Here is an 8253-nt window from a genome sequence, read left to right as displayed (position 1 = left end):
GGTCATATATTTTGTTTATTCGTATCAACCCGTTATAACCTGTTTAATTAATTTATTCGTGTGTCGTTTCTTGTCTTATTGTGTTACTTGTGCAATATATGGTTCATGTTCGTGTTTAAGTTCCTGGAACATTTATTAATCGTATCGTGTTCTCATTCACACTTATCGTATCATGTCATAATTGTGTTAGCCTAAACTGCTGAACACGACACACAAACACAAAGTGCAACCCTACAATAAGTATGACATTTATATTGTGGTGGTCAAAATATTCATTTTTCAAATTAATTATATAGCCAGTGTACCTATATTAAACAAGTTATCTCCAATCTCCATTTACTACTATTTATAGATAGAAGGGATTAAGTCAGGGTACCAAAATAATACTAGGGACTTCAACTCAAATTACAATTTTTGTGTACCAACTAATGTGCATATGAGTTTTATTTTTATATTAGTAAGTGTTTAAAATCTTGTTACGTTAATTAATAATAAGAGATTGTATCAACTAATAAAAAGATATTAATTCAAGTATCATATCAATTAGTACAAAAGAATTGAGAATAGAGTTGATATCCTAACCTTACTCTTAATTCTTATAAATATAAAATTGAGACTTGACCTATAAAATCGCTGAAAACGCTTTTCCCTTCGAAATTACTTACATAAAGAGGTCTTTGGTGCGTTTGGAATTGGTTCCAAAACGTTTTTGTTTTTTGTATAAAAATGAAAACAAAAACGTTTTTATTTTTGTTTTCTAACACAAACTTCGCCAAACGCGTTTTTCATTTTTATTTTTAATTTTTTACTTTGAAAAACGTGAAAAATGAAAACAAAAACGTTTTTATTTTTGTTTTCTAACACAAACTTCGCCAAACGCGTTTTTCATTTTTATTTTTAATTTTTTACTTTGAAAAACGTGAAAAATGAAAACAAAAACGTTTTTATTTTTGTTTTCTAACACAAACTTCGCCAAACGCGTTTTTCATTTTTATTTTTAATTTTTTACTTTGAAAAACGTGAAAAATGAAAACAAAAACGTTTTTATTTTTGTTTTCTAACACAAACTTCGCCAAACGCGTTTTTCATTTTTATTTTTAATTTTTTACTTTGAAAAACGTGAAAAATGAAAACAAAAACGTTTTTATTTTTGTTTTCTAACACAAACTTCGCCAAACGCGTTTTTCATTTTTATTTTTAATTTTTTACTTTGAAAAACGTGAAAAATGAAAACAAAAACGTTTTTATTTTTGTTTTCTAACACAAACTTCGCCAAACGCGTTTTTCATTTTTATTTTTAATTTTTTACTTTGAAAAACGTGAAAAATGAAAACAAAAAGGGTAACAAACAAGTCCCTTATTTCTAGCAAGAAGACTATTATGAAAAGTATTATAATATTTAGAAAGTTGCCCGATCACCTTTACTCTTTGATTTGATCAACTCATCAATGGTCGCCATCACACGAACTATTGTTGATTTATAAACGAAGCTAACCTTTTCAATAAGGCAAGGGCATTTTCGCAATTTGGGTTGAACAAATGAAACTCATGTCCCTCTCCAAGAGTCTCAAAAATCTCCACCTCTCCATCCCCACCCGCTCTTAACCAATGTCTCATAATAAAACAATCCCTCATCTCTCAACCAATCGATCTCAGCAAGACAGATCAACACCCTGCCACACCCAATCCTCGCCAACCTCGCATCCGAGATCGGGTTCATCCTCGGGTCACCCGAACCGCTTGTTGTTGGGCAAGCAAGCCGCCATATCTTTTCCGAGTCATCACCTTCTCTCTTTATAAAATGAGGGTGAATCAAACAAGACCCTAGTAACGTCACTTTCTCACCTAAGCTTTCTTCACCAGCTTGCGCCACCATGTTATGGACAATATTGCCCCCAGCACTATCTCCACTCAAAAACACCCGGCTCAAATCAGCATGCTCATTGAGGATGGGCTCAGGGCCCGAACCACTGGCGTGAGAAGCGGCCCATGAATCTTCATAAGCTATGGGGACAGGATACTCCGGAGCTAATCGGTAGTCAACAGAAACGACAACGACTTCGGCTTCCTTGACTAAAGAAGTAACGAAATTGTGGTAAACGGAACAAAAGGGTGAACCGACAACAAAACCACCGCCGTGGAAATAAACCAGAAGTGGAAGCTTTTCCCCGGGACTAATGGTTGTCGGGACGAAAACACGTGCTGAAACGCCGGTCTCCGGGAAAATCTGGACGTCTTTTGAGGAAACTCCGGTGACGCGATCGGTACCGGGAGGTACCACGTCCCTACCGAAGAATTTTTCTACATGTCCGTCCTTGTACGCCCGGAAATATGGACTGAAGTCGAGAACAATTTCGGCACCTGAATCCATTGTTAAGAACCAAAAGATGAGAATAAGATTGGGGATGAGAATTGATTCTATAAAACTTTTGAATTGTGTGTATTTGTAGAAGGAGATTGGAGTGCAACAGTTACAAGTGATAATGATAATAGAGATTTATTAAAATCCTTACCGATAAGTTACTGTACACTTACGTGAATCAACAATGGAGATATATTAAATAAATAGAAAAATGATGGAGTGACAGACTTAACTCAGTTTATTTTACCAATTTAAATTTAAAATTTAAATTTTATTATAGTAAAAAATTTTTAAAAATAATTATATTTAATTTTTTTATTACAGTAAAAAATTTTCATATAAAATTATATCTTAATTTAAATCAGTAACGAAACGAGTCCTTCATTTATGGGATAGAATCTGGCTGTTGGCACTCCTTTCAACATGAGGTAGGGTCTAAATAAGACTTGTGCGTATATACTTTCTCATCCAAATGCAATGCATTTCTCATGTAGCTCGATTGGCTGATGACTTGGCTATTGCTGAGCCTTTCCTTTTACTCCCTCCAAAGTGAGATAATTAATTGGTTAATAGTTCTCGGTCAATAATTCTAATTAATTATACATAATAATTCTTAACTTCTATTATACAACTCCTAAGTCAAAAAAATTTCCGTGACATGTTTCTTTCCCACTGAGATCTAGTTTTCTTATATGCGCCCTATTGGAACTGTGCACTTTAATGTATATATACATAGATATATGATATTACATTCAATTGGCTTCGGTACAATAATTTTTACCGTAGTTAACACAACAAATAATGTCTATTTTGTTATATAACTAGTTTAACTAGATGCGATGCAATATGGAGTTGTAATTAAAATTTTAATAACGCATAATACAAAAAATAAAATATATAAAAATAAGTTTATTGAGAAAATTTAAAACGAGTATATAAATAATAGTGTAAGTTAAAAGCTTATAGGATTAAATTGATGAAACATTTTGAATTATAAGATATTAAAATAAAAAGAAAATAAGCACAAGAAAGGAAAATATTCTGATTAGAAAATTTAGATTTGATGTTCAAGAAATCTAAGAGAGAGAATGAGAGTAAAAGATAAACAAAAAGGAAAAATCAGTAATATTAGGTCCCGTTCATTTCACCGATTTGAGTTTAGAATTCGAGTTTTGCTACAGTAAAAAGTTATCAGAAACAGTCACATCTAACCTTTTACTATAGTAAAAGGCTCTCACATAAAATCACATCTTAACTCGAATTAAAAACTCGAATCAGCGAACTAAACGGGCTCTTAGTGTAAGTTACTATGGTACACAAATGGTGCCAAAAAGATAGGGGAAAAAAACGAAAGCAAAAAGAAAGAAATGTAAAACGCCATTCATAAGAGATATGCATTCACAAATAGAGTTAAAAAAGAATGGAAAAAGAAAGTTCAAATAGAAAGATAAAGAATGGAGTTAGAAAGAAATGAAAAAGATTTTTTTTTAAAAGAAAAAATGTAAAAAAAAAAAATCATTTGTAAAATACAATGGTGAACAAATAGAGTTAAAAAATGAATAAAAAAATAAAACACAAAAATTGCAGAGTTAAATAGAAATAAAGATTTAAGTGGTTTTAAGGTAACAAACTATAGTAGATAAAAGATAAAATAAAAGTAATGCAAGAGAAAGAAAGCAAAAAAAAAAAAATCTTAAAAAAAAAACAAAAGAAAAGGAAAGAAAAAGAAAGAAGGGAGAAAGATATTTAAAAAAAGAAAAAGAAAATTAAAACTATGCATTCCAAAACGCACTGTGAATATCCTTTTCTACCCTTTTATATTATGTAGATATTGATAAGATGTTTTGTGCATGGACAATTACACCATCTTATGGTAATTGTGATATGATATGATACGATACGAGAATAAAACTCTCATAATAAAACAATCCTCTATCTCTCATACCATCCATCTCGGCAACACAAATCAGCACCCTACCACACCCGAGCCTTGCCAACCTCGGAGGTTTATCCTCGGATCACTCGAACCAGTCGTCGCCGGGCAAACAAAAAACCGCATCTTTTCTGGATCACCGCCCTCTCTCTTGGCAAAATGTGAGGATGAACTAGAGAAGAAGCTCCAACTAACTTCACTTTCTCACGTAAACTCTCTTCACCAGCTTGCACCAACATTTGCTGACAATATTGGCCTCAACACTTAGCACTATCTCCACTCAACAACACCCAGCCCAAATCAGCATGCTCATTGAGCATGGGCTCGGAGCTCTAACTAATACTGGCGTGAGAAGCGACCCACTTGAGCCCGGCCCGTGAATCTTCATAAGGTATATGGGGATAGGATTCTCCGCGGTTAGTCTGCAGTCAACAGAAACGAAAACGATTTAATGTGAACATATTAATATTAATGTTTGTAAATAAAGAAATATTGCAGTTGACTGTCTAAATTTATTACCCTCAGGTAGTGTTGGAACTTTGGACGGGCCGCCCGCGACCGCCCTAAAAGCTCGAGGATTTGCCCGAGCCCGAACCCGACCCGCCCGAGATTTTAGTATTACAATTTATATATATATATTACAATTTGAAATGAACACACGAACTCGGGTTTTTGGGCAGAATTCGGGTAAAAATTCAAAAAATAGCCGTTTTCGGGTTTTCGGGCAATTCGGGCAACTCGGGTTTCGGGCAAAATTCAAAAAACTAGCCATTTTCGGGTATTCGGGCAATTCGGGCACCTCGGGCGGGTCGGGCAATTCGGGCCGGCGGGAAAAATTCGGGCAAAATTCAAAAAAAATCAAAAATTCAGGCTTCAGGTCGGGCAATTCGGGCACACCCAATTTTCGGGCAATTTTCGGGTCGGGCAGTTCGGGCTTGGTCGGAAAAATTCAAAAAATCCCGGCGGACGGCGGTATATGGTGGTTAGACGGCGGCGGGCAAGGGTGGACATGTCAAATTCGGGCTGCCCGAGCCCGAACCTGAATTTCTTGCTTGGGCGGGCGGGAATTGGGCCGGCCCGCCCGAGCCCGAAAAAATTCGGGCTTCGGGCGGCCCGCCGACCCGAAGTTCCAGCATTACCCTCAGGCCTTAGCATTTTGCTAATTATATTTACGTCATTGCTCTTTTAGAGCTCACGAGTGTGAGATCCGCAAGTTGCTGCGGAATGCAGTATAATGCAATGGTAGTTATATCTTAATAAGATTTAGAAAAGTTTGTAAACATAAAATATCAGGTAATCAACTTAGAACGGAAACAGGTAACCGAGAGTAGATTAGAGAAGGAAAAAAGTAAAGTGCAGTATAAAACATTTCATATAATGAACAAACATAACATTACAAAATAATATTCTAGAATAAAGCAACCAAATTAAACTGAAGAAGTTATTACTTGATTGAGCAGACAACGGGCAAAACAATAGATGAAAGAAAGCAACTAAAATTACTAGGTCAAAGAAAGCAACGAAAATTACTGAGCAGCAGGAATAGAACAAAGATATATAAAGGAGGCGATAAGAGTAGTAAGAAACATGTAGTATTATTATGGTCTTTAAAGAGTGGAAAAGCGGAGATAACAGAATATGGTAGACAATATAAGCTGAGAAACGTAGACAAAGCAATAGTAAAATAGTAACATCCAGTATATATAGAGAAAGTTACCCATGTTTTGCTTAACTTCGGATACAAATCCCTACAAACAGAAACCAATAAAAGTGATGATTAGTTAGCAACATCTGTCACAATGCATGAAGAGCACCGCAAGGTAGAACCAATAAATAATAAACACTTATTATTCGGTTAGATATTATACAAAATGGGAAAATTAAAAATACACGTGTCAAAGTAAAAGATTAATATAAATATTACCACATTTAGATCACGACAAATATTAGACATTTGTTTTAAAAAAAAACTTTTTTTTCTTCACCAATATAATAGTCGAATAACAAATTAGGAAGGGAAAAAACAGAACAACATAAAAAAAACGAACACAGATCTAAAATAAATAACCCAACAGCCTAAAAAAAAATTAATCAAAACATAGATCTAATAAACATGAACGAAACCATGGAAGGAAGACAAAAATATTCAACAAAATGAACTATGGAGGTAACTAATAACGTAATGAAACAAAAAGGTACCATGCATATATAACGAAAGGATGAAAATAAAATATAAAACATCGATAAATATATATATACACACAAAAAATGAAAAACGAATAAACCTGGCGAGGAGGAAAAAAAAAAGGATCTAGAAGGTTGCAGAAAGAAGGAAAATGAGAAACAAAGAAATGTGGCCAAAAACCTAGAAAAATATACAGGTCTAAAACATTGCAAGGGGGAAACATTGGACAAATATAGATCCAGAAACTAAAAAAGACAAACGTAAATCTAGAAAATAATAAAAATGAAAGAACCCAAAAAAAAACCCTATTCCTCTTCAATCTAGGTACGGGAAAATAAAAACAGATGTAGATCTAGAAAAGGAAGAAAAATTCTAAAAATTTGGGAAAATAAGGAACACGACAAACAAAGAAATGTGGCCAAATATTTAGAAAAATAAGCAGATCTAAAAGGTTGCAAAAAGGAAAAAAATAGATCCAGGGGAAAAAAAAACCCCATTCTCAGTAAAAAAAAAAGGGCGTTGAAGATTACAGGAGCAAATCAACCGGAAACATAAATGGCAACAGGAAGAAATAATGAAAAAATGACCGAAATCAACAAACGAAGAAAGAAAAAAGACAGATCTAAAAGGTTGTGGAAGGGAAAAAAAACAAAAGAGAAAAAATAGATCTAAAAAAAAACCCCAATCTCAGTAAAAAAAAAAGGGAGCTGAAGATTACAGAAGCAAATCAACGGGAAACATAAATGGCAATAGGGAGACATATCGAAAAAATGAGCGAAATCAACAAACGAAAAAGGGGGATAAAAAAAACCCCTGCTCAGTTTTAGAGAAGAAGAATCCAGAAAGCTACGGAAGGAAGCAAATGAAGGAGAGAGAGAGATGAAAACAAAAAAGAATGAAAGAAAGTGAATAACAGGAAAACAAACGAAATAAGCAAAATAATCAGTAAATGACCAAAATGATCACAGCAAATAAACGGATAGGAAACTAAAAGGGAGGGCAATATCGTAATTTTACAAATGGGACATAAGGGTAATTAAAATTTCAACATAACAAAAAAGCATGGCTAAAACGGGAAATACACTGTTCATTGCACTGTAGCATGAACAGTGAATCCCGCCCTCTCTTTTAGTATATGTATAATGAGCATGAAATCCGCGCGTTGCTGCGGAATAGAGTATTATATTATATGATAGTTGTATTTAAAAGATATTTATATATATACATGTATTATACAGTATTATATTATATGATGGATATAAAATTTGTACAAACATATTTATACAGACATATATAGTATTATTATTTATAATATTTATATATATACAGATTGTACAGAATAAAAAATAATGCTGTTGTGGTTCTTGATCATTTCATTTCTTTCAGCTGTAAATATAAAAATGAGAAAATTAGTTGTAAATATAAGTGTTAAGAGAAATAAAGATGGTTAAATTATATAGTATAAAATAAATATTATAAAAATATTACCTTGTTTTTGGGCGTTTTGTAGATTGTCTTGTTGTTCTTGATTCAGGGCTAAAAAAATAGAATAATTGGTAGATATGTTTTTAAATTAATTGATAATATATGTTGTGTTGAATTATGCTTACCTTGTACTAGGTTTTTTTGGTATTGGAGTGTGTGGATCAAATGTGATTGGTATTGATAGCTATGATGATGGTATTGCCTGTGGGCTAAAAAATAATAAGATTTTTAAAATTGTGATAAATATAATAAAAATATTATTTATGTATAGTTGATAAAATTTTTTAA

The 8253-nt window shown here is 33.2% G+C and overlaps 1 pseudogene; it reads right to left on the bottom strand.

Annotated features, from left to right (window-relative positions):
- Positions 1-1406: 1406 nt before the first annotated feature.
- Positions 1407-2394, bottom strand: LOC21410166 (annotated as a pseudogene).
- Between the last annotated feature and the right edge of the window lie 5859 nt (positions 2395-8253).

Source organism: Morus notabilis, unplaced genomic scaffold (genome assembly GCF_000414095.1).
Source record: "Morus notabilis unplaced genomic scaffold, ASM41409v2 Scaffold45, whole genome shotgun sequence".
NCBI lineage: Eukaryota > Viridiplantae > Streptophyta > Magnoliopsida > Rosales > Moraceae > Morus > Morus notabilis.
The sequence above is the reverse complement of the archived record's forward strand: the minus strand, read 5'-3'. Positions and strand labels throughout refer to the sequence as shown.